Source organism: Anolis carolinensis, chromosome 5 (assembly GCF_035594765.1).
Source record: "Anolis carolinensis isolate JA03-04 chromosome 5, rAnoCar3.1.pri, whole genome shotgun sequence".
NCBI lineage: Eukaryota > Metazoa > Chordata > Lepidosauria > Squamata > Dactyloidae > Anolis > Anolis carolinensis.
The window spans coordinates 49,618,647-49,637,758 of NC_085845.1; the positions used below are offsets into that span (position 1 = coordinate 49,618,647).

The 19,112-nt window shown below is 42.3% G+C and overlaps 1 long non-coding RNA gene across 1 annotated transcript in view; it reads left to right on the forward strand.

The window, feature by feature from the left end:
* The window catches only part of LOC134299640 (uncharacterized), a 70,433-nt gene that overhangs the window by 43,425 nt on the left and 7,896 nt on the right, over positions 1 to 19,112 (forward strand). The gene's annotated exons all lie outside the window — the stretch shown is intronic.

Here is a 19,112-nt window from a genome sequence, read left to right on the forward strand (position 1 = left end):
TTTTGTTTACTTGTTTAGTAATACGAGCTGTCCATATAGAAGTCATAGAAGGGATGGACACTTCATCATTTTTAAACGCATTAAAAAGGTTCATAGCCCTCAGAGGGCCAATTAAGTCAATTCGGTCGGACTGTGGCACCAATTTTGTAGGTGCGACCAAAGAACTCAATTGTGTGTCTAGGTTTGGGAGAGACCCAAAGGTTCAGAACTTTACGAATACTGAACAAATTATGTGGACTTTCAATGTTCCTCACGCCTCCCACATGGGTGGTGTTTGGGAGAGGATGATTGGTATTAGTCGCAAAATCCTTAATGCCATGCTTTTGAGTCATAGGTCATTGACGCATGATGTTTTGGTGACACTTATGGCGGAAGTTACCGCAATTATCAACAACCGGCCGCTGGTTCCCCTTACCAGTGACCCTGAGAACTTACAACCACTGACTCCTGCACTTATTTTGACACAAAAGGTGCCAGGATGGAAGGACATCATGTTGCCAGTTCCGGACGGAACTCACCGTGCCCTGTGGAAACAGGTGCAGTCCTTGGCCAACCACTTTTGGAAAAGGTGGAAAGCTGAGTACTTAAGCCAGCTTCAAGCTAGAAGAATCTGGCAAAGCCCACAGGACAACATTGAGGTTAACAACGTTGTGTTGTTAAAGGACAAAGACTTGCCCCGCCATGCATGGCCCATGGGCATTGTATTAAAGACCTTTCCTTGCCCGGATGGTAAGGTCAGGAAAGTTCAATTAAAGACTTGCAACAGAGACAAAGTGTCCATTTTGGACAGACCAATTAGTGACCTCGTGTTGCTTATTGGAGATGTTTAAAGTTCTAGTGTTTGTATTGTCATATGTGCAAAGGTGTTTGTATGTTTTTGAGTGGTAAATTCCCACATCCTGGGAATTTAAGCGGGGAGTGTTCCGTCCCCCAGGACGATGGTTTGCCTTACTTATTGGTCGTTTATTTGTTTTCCCTCCTTTGCATTTTGTTTCAGCCTCTGGCTGCAAAAGCCCAGGAAAGGTGGCTTGAAGTCTGCAAGAGCTGGCTGCAGTTTTCTTTGCAATGATTGGTCAAAGAGTACAACATCTTAGGACCGCCCTTTTTACCAGGGTCTAGTCTCCATTTTAGAGTTTCATTCTGGCTATAGTCTTCCAACGTGCTGGAGCTGTGCAAGGCTAACTGGGACAAATCATCCTCAAAACCAGGCCAATCTAAGCCTATCCAAATTAGATAAGTATTGAATTATATTGATCTGGAATAGGAAATCTAGTTAGAGGAGCAGAGTTATTCCATCGCTTCTAGAACTAATCTTTGCTGTAAAGATAGGGAAGGAAAGAGTTTCTCCTTCTAATATAGGCAGCGTGATTAGGGTATAGTGGTTTTATAATCACTTTTGCCTTCTGGAACCAGGGATAATTCTGTGACTAAAACCTATAGAAATTTGTTTCATTTTCTGCAACTTTAAGATCTGTGCCAGGTTTACAACCTTGTATGAATAAACATCCTTTTTTGAAGTTATCCAGACTCAGTCGTTCAATATCTATAGGACAGCTTATAGGGATTTGCAGTTCGCCCGGATAAAGGACAGCACGTTTCAGTTTTATAGCTTTTTATTGTCCGGCGGACGGCACACTCTTCACAGAGGCTAAATTTGGGTGCATATGCCAATTTAGCCTCAATCACCCACCGAGCCGTCCAGCTCCCATCAGATGATGCCAGTGCGTGAAGGAGGTGAAGGAGGACGGAACCAGCACATGTTGCTACCAGGGCTCCTGTGTTGCCATTGGAATGCATGGGGGGAAGCCGTGTGCTCCACATGTGCTCACACTTCTCCTATCTGATGGCCCTCAGCTGGAGCCTGGTGATGCGAGGTGTGGGGCACCAGGTTCCCCACGCCCCTCTGCGAAGTCGAGCACCTCTGACAGCCATGTGACAAAGTTAGAAGTCTCTCATTAATGAAATCTCTACAAGTTGAAGTCAACATGACAGCAAATAACAACAAGGGTCCAACTAGACTAGACTCTTGAACCTATGGAGTTTATATGTTGACTTACAATTTAGCAATTGATTCAATTAGTCAACTTAAAAATAGAAGTGGTAATCATGCAGTCCTCTTGATGTTTTGCAAGTGCAATTCCTAGCACTCTTCTTCCCAAGCCAGTATAGCCGATGGTGAGAAATATTCCACCACATCGAGAGGGTTGTATGGTCCCCACCTAAGCCTAAAACTATCTTTCTAGTGTAGGTTATTTTTGTGGTCCTTAACAGAGAAGGACCACAACTTGTTTGAAAGGTTTGGCTTGACATGACACATGAGTCAGGTGTCTCTCAACCAACAAACCACCTCCTAGCAGCCAAAATGCTGGCAGGAACCTAGGGTGATACAGCCAGGATTATATATTAGGCAAAGGTTACTGCTTGGTTCCCTGGCATGATCTGGACAGAAGCCAGAAACACATTGGAACTAAATGTGTTCCATAGTTCCTCAATCCAGGATCCCTGGGGTTACTTATAACACTATAGATGAAGGGCACACAGTCCCACATCCAAGTTCAGCAAACTTAAATATAATCATGAGCATGAGCATAATGCATAAGCATAGCTGAGTGACAAAATCCCACCAAATCAATGCCCATTCTACAGGGAATGAGGGCGGGGAAGCTACTTCTGAATAAAATGAAGGTGCTCACTTTGGCAGGCTGTTTTATACTAACATGGTAGACCAGGTTCAATGTTCTGCTTGGCCAATTATTCCTGCCCTACCCTGGAGCCCAAAATAGTGCCAACAAGCTGCAAATGGTACCCCTGGCCCTGGGTGAGCCGTACAGTAAATCTCACCAAAATAAATAAAGAAGCCAGAAAGCAGCCTCCTGATGCCTTACCCCCTTCTGACTGTTTGCTGGAATCTGTATTGGTTTATCATTTCTGAACTCAGTCTACTCAAAATAATGGGGGAAAGTCTCTAGTCCCCATAAGTTTTGCATAGGCTGAAAGAGAAAACCAGTCACAATTAGCTGGCAGCAGGTAGGCTCCTTATTAATTAAAATTATAAACATGGGGGAAAATGAAGTATAGAAAAATGAGATTTAGAATCATAGAATCATAGAGACGGAAGAGACCTTGTGGGCCATCCAGTGCAACCCCCTGCCAGGAAGCAGGGAAATCACATTCAAAGTACCCACAACAGATTTAGGTTGAAGGAAGACTCCAGGATATCTGAAGTGTGAAATAAAATGGCATCCAATGTGCTAAATGTCACCTCCATTTCCCTTCCTTGAATAATGTAAATACTGAAAATTACATTATATTTTAAGTTTATAAAGCTTAAGCACACACAATGCATTTTTCAAAGTAAACAAAGTACACAGCCTGGCAATGCACATAAATTTTCTAAATCATCTTTGCTAGACAGACCAATAATTTAAGAGTGTTTTGCCCAACAATCCATAATGATTGGAAATATCTTGAAGTTAGCCTCTCCATCTCCAGTTTCTGAACTCCTGTAATTCAACCATGTTCCATCTGATTTCTCTTAAATCTGTACCTCTTGTTTGTTTGATTCTCCATGTTCCAAATCATAGTATCAAGACAAATAATCTCATTTCTAAAGGGAACAGAATGTTTGTTCTTTTAACAAAGAATGTGACATACCTTAATGATACAGTCTCTCCTGAGGCTGAATAATTAAATTTTCCCCCAAATAATGGTTTCTAAAGGAAAACCTTTATAATCAGAAAGATGCCTCAAGCTATATGGATATTATAAAAACTGAGCAGGCAAATTCTTAACATACATATCCCCGCCCCAAGTTTATCAGTTCATGTAAATTAAGCTGTGGGGAGCTTCTTTTATTAGTGAAAATAGATTTTTTTTGCGCGCGCGCGCTCAGATTCAAGCCGAGTGTGTTCTAATGTCTTCTATTAGCAGCTTTGCTGATCTTTCCAGTGGTGCTTTATGCAAACCACTGTATAGCCAAATGCCCTTCAAGATTATGGCTGAATGACAGAAATGCTTTCAAGGTGCACTAAATGAGAAATGTGCAATTTAGGCAAAGCATTCACACATTTGAATGAAGGTCTGAAACTGTTGAAGCTGCAGCTGTTGACAGGAAATTGATGTCCCAGTTGCTATTTACCAAGCAGAAATTAGTTCCTTCAGATCAGTTTTATTAAATAGGAAAAAGTAAGTAGATTCTCTCAAGAATCTTGAAGATTTTTTCATTCAGAACTTAATCTATGATATGCATTGTCTCTTTTCCTTATGATGGACTTTTGAACTGCTGGAAACAGCTGTTTAATTTTGCTAGTCAACTTGAGCATAAAGCTTATAATCATCATTTTCAATGTATGTATGTACATATGTGTGTGTACACATACACACATACTAAAACTTAGAAAATGATGATTTTAAGCTTTATGCTCAAGTTGATGTGTGTGTGTGTGTATGTACTAATTACAAAATATAATTATCTGGTGTCAAATCCAATAATTTATCAGCAAATATAGCCATGCTTCAGGCTTATTTTATTTTAAACTAGCTTGGGTACTTGGTGTTGTCCAAGTTATTTGAAAAAGTCAATTTTAATTGTACAAAATGCATAAGGTTGTGGGTGAGCTACAATTCATATCATGCCAGGTTAGCCCCCCAAAAATTACATCAGTACTTAAAGTGTGTTATGTTGAGCAAGTTTGCTATAGATGCATCATCTGTGGGGTTCATTATGCTCTCTGGCTGTAGGGTAATTTACAACTCCCACTATGGTGAGTTGGTACACTCAAACCACTCCAGTAGATTGAGTTTGTCATGGGGGTTCTGTGTGCCAAGTCTGGTCCAGGTCCATCATCAGTTGAGGTCACAGTTTCCCTGGTTATGGGTGAACTACAACTTCCAGAAAGGAAGATCAGTTTCCCCCCCACCCCAACCCCTCCAATAATTACATTTCTGCATATCAGGTATGTGTGCCAAGTATGGTCCAGATCCATTGGTGTTTGGGTTCACAGTGCCCTCTGGATGTAGGTGAACTACAACTCCCCCAAATCAAGGTGAATTTTCCCCAAAGACCTCCAGTATTTTTTGCGTGTCATGTGGGCTCTGTGTGCCAAGTTTGGTCCAATTCCATCTTTGGTGGGGTTCAGAGTGCTCCTTGATTGCAAGTGAACTATAAATCCCAGTAGCGATAACTCCAAAATGTCCAGGGCAATTCCCCTCAAAACCCACCAGTATTCAAATTTGGGCATATTGTGTATGCATGCCAAGTTTGATCCGGATCTATCATTGTTTGGATTCATAGTGTGCTCTGGATGTAGGTAAACTTTGGCTCCTATGAATCCCTCCAAAGACCTCCAGTAATTTTTGTTCATCATGGGGGTTCTGTGTGCCAAATTAGTTTCAGATCCATCGTTGGTGGTGTTCAGTATGTTCTTAGATTGCAGGTGAACTATACATTTTAGTACCTACAACTCCTATAAATCATGGTGAATTCTCCTTAAACCTCCCTAGTATGTTCAGTTCCTGATCAATTCCTCTGTTTGCTGTGTGCCATAGAAAATAATAGGAAAAGGTTAAGGGAGAAGCAGTGTGTGGGATCATGCAAATTCCACACCAATGGCGAGAGAAAGGAGCACTGGGATGTCTGTGGTGGAGGAAAAACAAAAAATCTAGGCTGAAATTGACCCTTATGAAAGCCTTCACTTGGGTGGGGGGGGGGCAGTATGGTGTTTGTGGCAGGGCTCTTGGGAATGTTCATGGCACTTGCTATAACCTCCACTGACATTGGAGAGAGAGTCATTGGTGTCTCCTGAGTAGTGGGAGCTATAGCTATTTGTGAAAGTGGGAGCCCGTCTGTGTAAATGGACACCCAGCCATATACACACATACATATTTTCACTTTAATTGTGTGTATAGAAGATTAGACATTTCTCCATAGAATCATATACAATAAAACAAACAAACATACATACATACATAAACACATACAGTAGAGTCTCACTTATCCAACATAAACGGGCCGGCAGAACGTTGGATAAGTGAATATGTTGGATAATAAGGAGAGATTAAGAAAAAGCCTATTAAACATCAAAACAGGTTATGATTTTACAAATTAAGTACCAAAATATCATGTTATACAAAAAATTTGACAGAAAAAGTAGTTCAGTAAGCAGTAATGCTATGTAGTAATTACTGTATTTACGAATTTAGCACCAAAATATCACGATATATTGAAAACATTGACTACAAAAATGTGTTGGATAATCCAGAACGTTGGATAAGTGAGTGTTGGATAAGTGAGACTCTACTGTATATGTATGTGTGTGTGTGTGTGTGTGTGTGTGTGTGTGTGTATATATATATATATATATATATATATATAGACCAATGTCCCTGTCACACTCAGTTCATAAATGTACATCACGATAATTAAATTACACAGAAAATCCGGAAATAACAGTATACAAATACAGTAGAGCCTCACTTATCCAACACTCGCTTATCCAACGTTCTGGATTATCCAACGCATTTTTGTAGTCAATGTTTTCAATATATCGTGATATTTTGGTGCTAAATTTGTAAACACAGTAATTACTTCATAGTATTACTGCATATTGAACTACTTTTTCTGTCAAATTTGTTGTATAACATGATGTTTTGCTGCTTAATTTGTAAAATCATAACTTAATTTGGTGTTTAATAGGCTTCTCCTTAATCTCTCCTTGTTATCCAACATATTCGCTTATCCAACTTTCTGCCGGCCCGTTTATGTTGGATAAGTGAGACTCTACTGTATAATAGATACATCGATAAACAGTGTGACGAAGTATTGGCTTAGACTAGAGTAAGAGCTGCTTTTTATTGAGTGGATATAGTACTGTACACTGGCTAGAGATTAAAAGATTAGGTTGTACCAAGCTCATCATCATTGTGTGTGACCTTTATTTCCTTTTATATTGTGACACATAGCTCCGGTTTTAAGAAATATGGTGTGCCATGCAGCTTCGCAGTATCAAAACAGCTTCTAAACCAACCTTGAACTACTTGCAGCAGTAAAGCAACAGCAGCAGGAAGCTCTTACATAGAAATCTAGCTTTAGCTATCTGCAGCAGTCTCTTTCAGGAGAAAGTAATGGAGATAGATACTTACTTACTTACTTACTTAGGCGATCCCTCGTCGTTCGAGGACGATGGTCTTCCAACCTTGGTATCTTGGGCGTGTGTTCTTAGGTGACTGAAGAGACCGATTCTTGACCCGCATATTCTCCCGCAGTGAGGACATCGGTTTCCAGGTGGAAGGCGGTCCCGGTCGGGGTTAGCTTGACGCTCCTTCCTCTTGGCACGTTTCTCCCTTAAGCCCTCCGTTCGTGCCTCTTCAAACTCCGCAGCACTGCTGGTCACAGCTGACCTCCAATTAGAGCGCTCAAGGGCCAGGGCTTCCCAGTTCTCAGTGTCTATGCCACAGTTTTTAAGGTTGGCTTTGAGCCCATCTTTAAATCTCTTTTCCTGCCCTCCAACATTCCGTTTCCCATTCTTGAGTTCAGAGTAGAGGAGCTGCTTTGGGAGACGGTGATCGGGCATTCGGACAACGTGGCCAGTCCAACGGAGTTGATGGCGTAAGAGCATCGCTTCAATGCTGGTGGTCTTTGCTTCCTCAAGCACGCTGACATTTGTCCGCCTGTCTTCCCAAGAGATTTGCAGGATTTTCCTGAGACAACGCTGATGGAAACGCTCCAGGAGTTTGGTGTGACGTCTGTACACAGTCCACGTTTCGCAGGCATAGAGCAGGGTTGGGAGGACAATGGCTTTATAAACAAGCACCTTGGTCTCTCTACGGATGTCCCGGTCATCGAACACTCTCTGCTTCATACGGAAAAATGCTGCACTCGCAGAGCTCAGGCGGTGTTGTATTTCAGTGTCGATGTTGACTTTTGTGGAGAGGTGGCTACCAAGGTAGCGGAAATGGTCAACATTTTCTAATGTTGCACCGTTAAGCTGTATTCCTGGCTTTGCAGAGGGATTAGCTGGTGCCTGTTGGAAGAGCACTTTGGTTTTCTCGATGTTCAGTGAGAGGCCGAGCTTCTCGTATGCTTCTGCGAAGGTGTTTAGAGTGGCTTGTAGGTCTTCTTCTGAACGCGCACAGACTACGTTGTCATCAGCATATTGGAGTTCTATAACAGATGTTGTGGTGACCTTGGTTTTGGCTCTCAGTCTGCTGAGGTTAAATAGCTTGCCATCTGTCCGATAGATGATTTCCACTCCGGTGGGAAGCTTCCCATCAACAAGGTGAAGTATCATAGCGATGAAGATGGAAAATAAGGTGGGGGCAATAACACATCCCTGCTTGACACCTGATTCAACCTTAAATGGGTCACTTTGGGAGCCGTTGCTGTCCAAGACTGTTGCCATCATGTCATCATGGAGGAGCCGCAGGATGTTCACAAATTTGTCAGGGCACCCGATTTTTTGGAGGATGGTCCAGAGAGCGCTGCGATTCACTGTGTCGAATGCCTTTGCAAGGTCAATGAATGCCATGTACAGAGGTTGGTTTTGTTCCCTGCATTTTTCTTGGAGCTGTCGAGCAGTGAAGATCATGTCCACTGTTCCTCTGGAGGGGCGGAAGCCATTCTGGGATTCTGGGAGGGTGTCTTCTGAGACAGGGAGAAGGCGGTTTGCAAGGATTCTTGCGAGGATTTTCCCGGCGGAGGTTAGAAGGGAGATACCACGATAGTTCCCGCAGTCTGTTCTGTCCCCTTTCTTGAAAAGGGTGATGATGGTGGCATCCTTGAAGTCTGCTGGGATTTTCTCGGTCATCCACACCTTTTCAATGAGCTGGTGGAGTTGTTGCATCAGCTCAGGTCCACCTTCTTTGAAGATTTCAGCGGGAATCCCATCAGGTCCGCTAGCTTTGTTGTTTTTTTGTTGGCTGATGGCATTGCTGACTTCTTCCAAACTAGGCAGTGCTGCAAGCTCATCCCTGGTTTGTTGTTGCGGGATTTGTGAGAGGGTCTCTTCGGCCACATTGGAGCTGCGATTCAGCAGGTTCTGGTAGTGCTCTTTCCAACGTAGTGCAATTGATGTTTTGTCCTTCAGAATTTTGGTTCCATCTGATGAGCGTAGGGGCTGTATGCCATGGTTTCTTGGTCCATAAATGATCTTTGTGGCTTTGAAAAATCCCTGAGCGTCATGGGTATCTGCAAGGTGTTGGATTTCTTCAGCCTTCTTTGTCCACCAGATGTTCTTGAGTTCTCTGGTCCTTCTTTGGACCTCAGCTTTTGCACTGGCATAGATCTTTTTCTTGGCAGCACAGTTGGTGTCTCTCTGCCATGTTTGGAAGGCTTTCCTTTTGTTATCAATCAGCTGTTGGATCTCTTTGTCGTTATCATCAAACCAGTCTTGATGTTTCTTAGTTAGGTATCCAATGCTTTCTTCGCAGGCTGTGATGATGGAGGTCTTCAGTTTGTTCCAATGTTCCTCAACATTTTCGGGGTGTTCTGTGGGTAGATGATCTTTGAGTGTTGTTTGGAGAAGGGCTCGTTTGGAGGGCTCCTGAAGGGCTTGGGTGTTCATTTTTCGCCTTGTTTTTCTTCCTTGGAGTCTGCGTTTGGGGACGATCTTGATAGCCATCGTGGATCGGATTAGCCTGTGGTCTGTCCAGCAGTCATCAGTACCTGTCATGGCTCTTGTGAGAAGCACATCGCGGCGGTCTCTGGCACGTGTGATAACATAGTCCAGGAGGTGCCAATGCTTTGACCGAGGGTGCTTCCATGATGTCTTGAGCTTGTTTTTCTGGCGGAAGAGCGTGTTGGTGATGACAAGGTTGTGCTCTCCGCATTTGGTGAGAAGCAAGATGCCATTCGAGTTGCTGTTTCCGACCCCGTCTTTTCCTATGATCCCTGGCCACAGGTCAGAGTCCCTTCCGACTCTTGTGTTAAAGTCCCCCAGGAGGATGATTTTGTCCTCCTTAGGTATCTCCGATAGGATGGTATCCAGCTGACAGTAAAATTTTTCCTTGATGTCTTCGTCAGCATCTAGAGTTGGTGCATAGGCGCATATGATGGTTGCCTGTTGGTTTTTGGCAAGGTTAATTCGGAGGGTTGAAAGTCGTTCGTTGATGCCAGTGGGTGCTTCAGTCAGGTGCTTCACCAGGTCGTTTCTGATAGCAAAGCCAACTCCGTGTATTCTTCTTCGCTCTTCTTCAGGTAGTCCCTTCCAGAAGAAGGTGTAGCCTCCCTTTTCTTCCTTCAGCTGCCCCTCTCCTGCTCTCCGGGTCTCCTGAAGGGCTGCTATGTCGATCTTGAAGCGTCCCAGCTCTCTTGCAATGAGAGCAGTCCTGCGTTCGGGGCGCTCGCTGTCAGTGTTATCTAACAATGTCCGTACGTTCCATGTTCCAAAGTTCATTTTTCTTTTTTGGCCGCAGAGTGGTGACCCCTCTGGACGCGGCAGTCCAGTCAGGGTAGGAGAGGCAGACTATGTTTAGGGCACCTTTTCTAGCCCCTTCCCCGTGTGGGGTGAGCAGAGCGGATCCTAAAAAGGGCTGCTCAGTCATGGATACAGCTGCCGGACTACTCAACTGCCTCGGTCCTTGAGGTAGAACGACTGAGTCCATATCCACCGCCCATGTGCCAGTCTGTGACTAGGGGCTTCCAGATTTCACAGTCCTGCCCCCGTCGCCACTCGCTGATCGCCATGGGACTTTTGTAGGTTTGTTTTTATTTTTGTTGGAAGACGCCTGTGCGTGATTTTTTTTAATGTGTGGAGGTCGGTGCACGGCCGGTCAACACACAGTCTTCACAGAGTGAGGTTCCAGCAGTGGTGTGGTTAACACAACGACAGTGGCTTCTCAGTCTGTTGCAGCCTTCTTCCGCCTTCACAGCCGTTGTAACATGTACCATGTTATCCTCCGCCTGCTCCGCCGTTGAGGTCTTTGGGTCTTCGGATTGTGCTTGGTCTGGAACCTCCCCTGCGGCCACTCCTGGGAGTGCATCACTCCAGTGCCCACAGGTTCATCGGAACACGCAAGCCCCCTCACCACGGCAAGGTGACAATCCATCGAGGGGGTGGAGATAGATATCTAAAACCCAAGACTATAAAAAATGAGGTGTACTTCATGAGTGACTATAATGAAAGGATTGTGATTAATCCTCCTGTGTGTGAAATACCAGACTTTCTTGCCAGAGCTTTTTATTATATTGAACTAGCAATAGAGTGGTTTGCAGGACCTGAAGTGGGCTGTTTGATGAAGTGACTCGGAAGTCTTTCTCACGGGGTCACATAAGTTGAAGTTAACTTGATGGTATCAGCTAACAACAACAGCATTAGGGTGATGTTAGGGAACTCCAAAATATGATGTCTTAAAGTGTGACAGCTCTCACATCAACACACACAATCCAGATGCCTTGGGGTTGGTCCTTCATCTCAATTGGACATTGTAAACAACATTGTAAACATTGTTGTGCCAGCTCCATGGGTGCAGAAGGGGGGGGGGGAATTGGTGTGCCGCTACCACCACCCTAGCAACATAGGAGGTTTCCCATGTTGCCCAATCTATGGGGGAAGCTGCGTGCACCACATGCACTCCACACTCCCCCCCATGTGATTTCCATCCTGGCAAGGTGGACAATGTGGGCGATATGTGGCATGGGACACCGGATTCCCCACACCTCGCAGCAATCTGGACCACTGCCTCCTGTCGCCAGCTATCTGATGAGGTGATTTGTGAACTTTAGGTAACATTACAGCAGTGGTAGCAGATTGATCATTCTCCTCTCTGAGGTGCCTGAAAACAGCACCCAAGTTTCAAAGTGCCCTGGGAAACATAGTTATTCAAGTCATAAACGCCCATTGTTAAACTCTTAAAACCCATTTCAAAAAAATTGCGTAGTTGGAACAATGCCTCTCTCATAACATTTAGATGCCAAAAATGAGAAAATAAAATAAGACTTGATGAAAAAGGAATGGAGACGAAGCAAGGAAGGAGTGAGAAGGGTCAGCAGTGTCAGTCAGTGGCCAAAAAAGCCAAAGCACTTTTAGGTTCAGCTCTAGTTCCCCATGCGAGGATATGAGAGAAGCCTCAAGGATGGTAAAAACATCCAACATCTGGGCATCTCCTGGGCAATTCTCTCACACCAGAAGTGACATAAGTTCTCAAGTCACTTCTGACCTGATTTAAAAAAAACGTCTAGGTTGCACCAACAGGATTATGGAGTCCAGACTGAGGGAAGCAGTAGTCCCAGTCTATATTCAAATCTCACCTATAATTCTGTGTCTTTTTCTTAGCCACATTTCAAGAGAGATATTAACAAGATGGACCATATCCACAGGAAGGCAACTACAATGGTAAAATCTGGAAATCAAGCCTATTGAGGAATTGCTTAGGCAGGTATATATGTTTAGTTTAGAAAACAAAAGATTGAGGAGATAACATAATAGAAGAGAATAAAATAGCCTTACTGTCATTGTGCTATTGTGCAACAACATTAAATGCCTTCCCCAGCACACACCACAAAACAACAAACCCATCTCTCCACACCCCAAACACCACCATACAGCCCCCAATGCCATATCAATACAAAACCATGGAGTTCAACATAGCCACAGCTCTAGGATAAAAGCTATCTCTCAGTCTGTTTGCCCTTGTCTTTGTCACCCTGTACCATCTGCTACATGGCAATATAGAGAGGTTATGACACACTCTATAGCACAGCAATTGAAAGTCACCAGCAGTTCTTCATTCAGCTGTTGATTCTTTAGAAGTTCTCTTAACTAATACTGTTATATAAATGCCCCACGTCAGACCCTCCTTAACACTGACACCTGGGAACTTAAAACTGGCCACCTGCTCCACTTGGTCTTAATTTATGACCAAGGGCTGAATTTTTGGTCTGTTCCTTCTATAGCCCACTATGAGCTCCTTGGTTTTATTGATGTTAAGAACCACATTATTGTTCCCGCACCACAAGAGCAGCCGATCCACCTCATCCTAATAGGCAGACTCATCCCTTTCAGATATAAGCCCCACCATGGCTTTATTATCTGCAAATGTGGTAATATATTGCTATGGTGGACAGGGGTACAATCATATGTGTACCAAGTGTAAAGCAGACTCAACACACAGCCCTGTGGCATCCCAGTGTTGAGTGAGATATAATGAGGTCTGATTACCTAATCTAACCCTCTGGGAACATCCAGACAAGAAGTTCATAATCTAGGAACTGATTGAATATGACCATCCGAAATCCATGAGTTTAGACACCAGTCTATGTGGGAGGTTTGTGTTAAACGCAGAACTAAAGTCTTCAAAAAGCATTCATATAGTTCCCCCTATGTTCCAGGTGGGTCAGAGCACTGCGGGGCATGATGGCTATGGTGTCCTCTGACGATCTGTTAGCTCTATATTTGTCCAATGTTTGTGGAAGGCAAGAAAGGATATGCCTACAGACCAATTTTTCAAGGCACTTTATGATGTTGGAAATTAATGCCACTGGTTTGTAGTCCTGAAAATTATCAGTAGGGAACTTCTTTGCTTCTGAAACAATGATGGAGGCCTTCAAATAAGATGGAGTAATAGACTGAGATAAAGACCAATTAAATATCACAGTAAAAACACTGCCCAATTGGTCAACACAGTCTTTCAGCACCTGACCAGAAATGCCATCTGGTCCAGTGGCCTTCCTAGGATTCGCAGACCTCAAAACACACCTTACCTCATGTTTCTCCACAGCAGTGTTTCTCAACCTGGGGTCCCCAGATATTTTTGACCTTCAACTTCCAGAAATCCTAACAGCTGGTAAACTGGCTGGGATTTCTGGGAATTGTAAGACAAAAACATCTGGGGACCCCCGGTTGAGAACCACTGCTCCACAGTGAGGTATAAGCTGCAACTGCCCAGTGGTTGAATTCCAGCTACCACTGAGCTTACTTCAAAGTGGATGAAAAAGTAATTCAACTCTTCTGCCAATGAGGCATCCCTCTTAGCAGGAATGGGGATAATGGGAATTGCAACCCAACAACACTTGTGGCTCTGAGGTTGGGGAAAGATTAAAGGACATTTTAAAGTCAGACATCATATCTGCAAGCCTTGCAGCTAAATTCAAACCCCATTATCCTGACTAAACAGAGCAAATGGTAGCCTTCCAGATGTTACTGTATCACAACTCCCATCAGCTCTAGTCAAGATGTCTAAGGATGAGGAATACAAGAGGTGTAGTCCAGCATCTGGATGGCCACATAAAATGACATGGTGGGCCACATATGTACTGTGGATGATGAGTTTGATACATGTAATCTATAAGATTGGGGAAGTTGCACTAAGCTGCACTCAATACAATACATTCAAACTGCAAGAAAAAAAATCCTAAATATTATGAAGAACATGATGATAAGAGTCATTCAACTGCCTTACAATGTGGCAATTTTCATTCATTGAAAATCCTGAAATGGAGGCTGGGTGGTAATCTATGAGAAGTGTTTTAGTTGTGTATTCTTGCATGGTATATGTGCATGCATAAATAGCCCTTAGAATACCTTCCAACTCCATGATTTTATGACTTGGAGACATTTTGCAGTTCCCGCTGCTGTCCCATCAGGTAAGTTTGTGAACAGAGAATTTGATATTTAGGGCTTCGTAAAAATGGAAGGAAAAAGGAAGAGAGGCTGACCAAGGGCAATATGGATGGATGGTATCCTTGAAGTGACTGGCTTGACCTTGAAGGAACTGCGGGCGGCAACGGCCGACAGGAAGCTCTGGCGTGGACTGGACCAGGAGGTCACGAAGAGTCGGAAACGACTGTGTGAAAGAAGAAGAAGAAGAAGAAGAAGAAGAAGAAGAAGAAGAAGAAGAAGAAGAAGAAGAAGAAGAAGAAGGCAGCTATGTGAGAAATGGGAATCCACTCACTTTTGGAACACATTTCTCTCTAAAATTAGGGATTTTACCACACAAGGTGGGTATGTTGCAATTACAATGGGATAATAGCTCTTGTTGCGTTTTTACACTTCAGTCATTAGCGAACCACCACTGTTCATTGATTAGGGAAACCCATCAATGACTCCTAATATCACTGCTGTTCTAATACTGCCAATTGTACAGTGAGTCCCTTCCACTGCAGCTGTAATAGTCCTGTACTCACATGGTGTGAATGGCCATGATTTCAACCCCTCTCCCCATGGTTATTCTGAAATACTCCATTTTTCTTTTATGTTTTTCTTTAATTTTTATTTTATTGTTTTGACATAATTGCACAATCACACAAAGACAAATAAATAAAACGAAATCGTCTGGTTTATACATTAGCAGGAAGGTGAGGTTGAAAATGTGGGAGAGCAATTGTAGATCTGTGCATCACCAAAACAGCAGTGTAGCCTAATTGCATAAAATGTAATAGTGATTTCTATACTGATACGTTGCCATTGCCTCAACAACATGGTTGCTGAGAGACAACAGGCTGGTGTGAGATGCTTATTGTTTCTGAATGGAAGACTACAAAAAGGAATTTGAAGTGAAGAAAGGGACATTGGTAAACCAATATGTAGAAGACACTACACTTTTGTCTTTGCTCAAATTAAGAGAAAGAGTTTTGGTGGTCTAGTGTTGCCTTAAGTATCTTATCCCTGTATCATATGTTTGAAGCTATTCCATAATTGAACGAGGCATTTATCTTTGAAGCTGTTCATCTTTTACAGTTCTTTGGAATGTCTAAGCAGGATTTAGAGCGAATAACTTCGGTTTCTTTGGAATTTCTTTGCGTCAACATACCTCTGTGTGGAATTTACCATCTGACAGTATGTTAAAGTCAGCTGCCCAGAGACAAGCAGATCAAGGAAAATTGCATCAAAGAGAATCTCGCTTTAGATTCTAAACACAAAGAAGAAAGCCTCTTGCTTGTGTTATTTATCTAGACCCTTGCGTAGTGTCATTTATTGAGGGAACCTAATTTAACCTTCAGTGGGAGCCAAGCACAGGAAAATATTGTCAAAGCATAATGTTATCTCTTCATCATATATTTGGGCGGTATTTTGACAGCGACTGTGTTGTGCTGTCCCTAAAGAAAAAATGAAAAAGATAAGGTTGATCAGCTTCGCAAGCCATAGTAGATGTTCACGTTCAAGATTAAAGATGGTGAACTTACATGGGAACACAAAATTGAATCCATGTTTTTAGGGCTTAAAGAGCACGAAAACCCTTTTGATTTGCCTCGTTGTTGAAATATAACATTGTGTGTGTCCAAAGGGCATGTGTAAAATGTCACCCACATTCTAAAAGAGGATATAATGTAATGATGTCAGTTATAATTGTTACCCTATTAGAAGAATGAAACCCATTATTTTTATATAAAAAGTAAGAGTTCAGCAAGGTAGGCAAGTACACCTACACAGAACGCCTACATACACTATTCATCTTGAGGAAAGCTTTTCTAAGTAATGCACTTAAAGATAACACCTCCGTGCTGACCTTGTTATTTAGTTCCTTGCAAAATTAACTCTTTTATAGTCTCTGTTTTTATTCTACTTCCTTCTACTGTATTTGTACCAATGCTAAAACCTGATACGTTGTTCAATCATCGGGTCCAAAACACAAGGGACATAAATCATGACAACAGACAAAGGAAGATTGCATTTTTGTCTTCTCTCAGCTTGGAGAACTTATATGAGTTGGTTTACAGAAAAGGGAAATGCGTTTCCTTGCCAACTGGGAAGTATGAACCTTGCACACAAAAATGTTAGTGATGCTACATACCAATCATGTTTACATACCAAGTTAGCGATGGAACATAAAGAATTTCAGCTATAATTTTTGTTTCTGTGGCTTACTTTACTTTCCAACCCATTTACTTACTCAAGGTGAAAACACCTATCACATTTAGAATGCTATATAACATTTGAATGTGGAAATGGAAGGGAAAATGTCTCCTTGAAAACAGCAAGGGGAATTTCAGTATAAATATGTGATGGAAGGATATAAAATTCACATTTTTGGTGAGTGACTGTAGCATGGTGAGTCAGTCTGACAAATACTCCAACAGGTGTCGAGATCACAATTGACAGTGTCCTGGGAAATCTTTCCCAGGATCTATGCTGTCACTTGTGAAATTTGTAAAAATCAGTTCATGACATAGCCCCTTGAAGTCAGTGATAGTTTCAACATGCTACACTATGGGCACATTCATCAGCTCTATAACAGCACTGTGTGATGTTCTAGTTGTTTACACTTTAAAAAAAATAATTTAATGGTGGGGCAATTCACAGGTTACTCTCTTAATAAATCAATGCATAGTATCGATCCTTGCTGTAGCTGTAATAATGCAGGAAGCTTGGTGAGGTTTGATTTTCATTGTGAAAGTTGCCAGAAGTTGGCAAAAAATGTTCACAATCCCTTTTCCAAATTGTTTAGGATATTTTCCCACTAATTCACAGACATTCGTTCCCTAGACAATTATAATTTGGGGAAGAGGGAGAAAAAGAAAACCTTTCCTGTTCCCAAGGCAACAAGACCAACATTCTGTCTCACTGAAAGAAACTGATTCAGGAATTACAGACAGTTAAGCACACACTTGGGTACACATCTGAATAAAGATTATCTTTTCTTTGCATTGCATTTTTTCCATGGGATAAAAATGTAGGTGCTCATTCCAAGGCAAGAAAACATCGCCTCAGTTCCCTCAACAGTTTTGAATAGTTTCTCATCAATGGTAAAGGTTAGAGTGCTCCTTTCATATATTTTCTATGCAGGCTGCTATCCTAACTCGACTATTTTGGATTGAGTCCCATTGAACTTGGTGGGACTTTTGTATTGACATAGAGCAATGTTTTATTTCCAACTGCTCTACCAAAACTTCTTCTGGTGGTTAGACAACACACCAGTTATGAGAATTTGTGGACCAATTTTTGTGCTACTGGATTTGCTTGAGTGAACATGCCACAAACATGCCACTGCATTTGCATTTTTTTCCTCTACAGAGTTAGTAAGCAAGAACATTTTATTGCTCCTACAAAATAAACGATGCTCATTGGTTCACTCGGAATTCCCAGCTGCCTCGTGGCATTAATGATAGATTAAATTAAATGGCAGCAATTACTGCTGTGTTGCAGCTGTGGAAGTAGAATGATTAATTCTAAAGTACCAGGAGGAAAGACTGTGAATATATGTCTGTCTGTCTGTCTGTCCATTTCTTCTGGGATATAAACAATGTAAAAAAACTCACGGAAGAATGGGGCAATCTTAGATTGTGAACAGTAAAGCAGAAGAATGTGATTTAATTCACCATGGTGCTTTGAGTAGGCTAATGGTGACATCTCCGAAATGTGTTCCTGGCTGTGGATTTATTTATTCTTTCTGCCTTGCTCTTACTAGTATGTCTCTATCTCTTGAGGACATCGGGATTTAGGAAGAAGGATACAAATGGAAATGGAACAGCCAGAAAGCAATAGAAACCAGGCTGTATCATTACTTGAAAATTAGAGGGAAAGAGACTATATCCTGGTTCTGTGGTGACACATGCAATGGATTGCAGCCAGATGTTGAGTCACTGCATGTGTTCAGATATAATGAGAAGCTGGAATTCCTGAGAACTATGGCCTATTATGAATGACCCAGGATGCCCAATGGCCTCGCTGAAGTGCTAACAGCTGAACAAAGCACAGACCTTCTGTCTTTAGCTTGCTTATTGTGATGCCCAAATATAACACTCTGACTTGTCTCTATCCTAACAAGTTTGTAACGTACTCTATGGTTTGTTGTAAAATTATTTGTCTTAGTTGGAAGGGGAATGATGAGTTAAATCCTGGGTTTGAATATAACATAGGCACACTATGGATTGAAGATTTTTTTCAGCTGCTACTCCTTGCTGCTTGCAAACTATGAGTTGGGTTTCCCTGTTTTATCGCAAAGTATAAATCCACCCATTGGGAATAGCTATTTTCATCGCTTTTTTAACTAGAGCAAAAGGGACACTACAGTAAAGTGTGCTAATAGTTCTACTTGCTAGCGGCACATTTCCATGCAAATCTTAATAGATTGATTTTCTGACAGTCCCAGACAGAATAGTGCAATGTAATGGAAGTTGGGTGGGATCCTCAGCAGCTTGCTGTACAAGGGAACTATTTGCCAATTCTGTCTCTGAACAA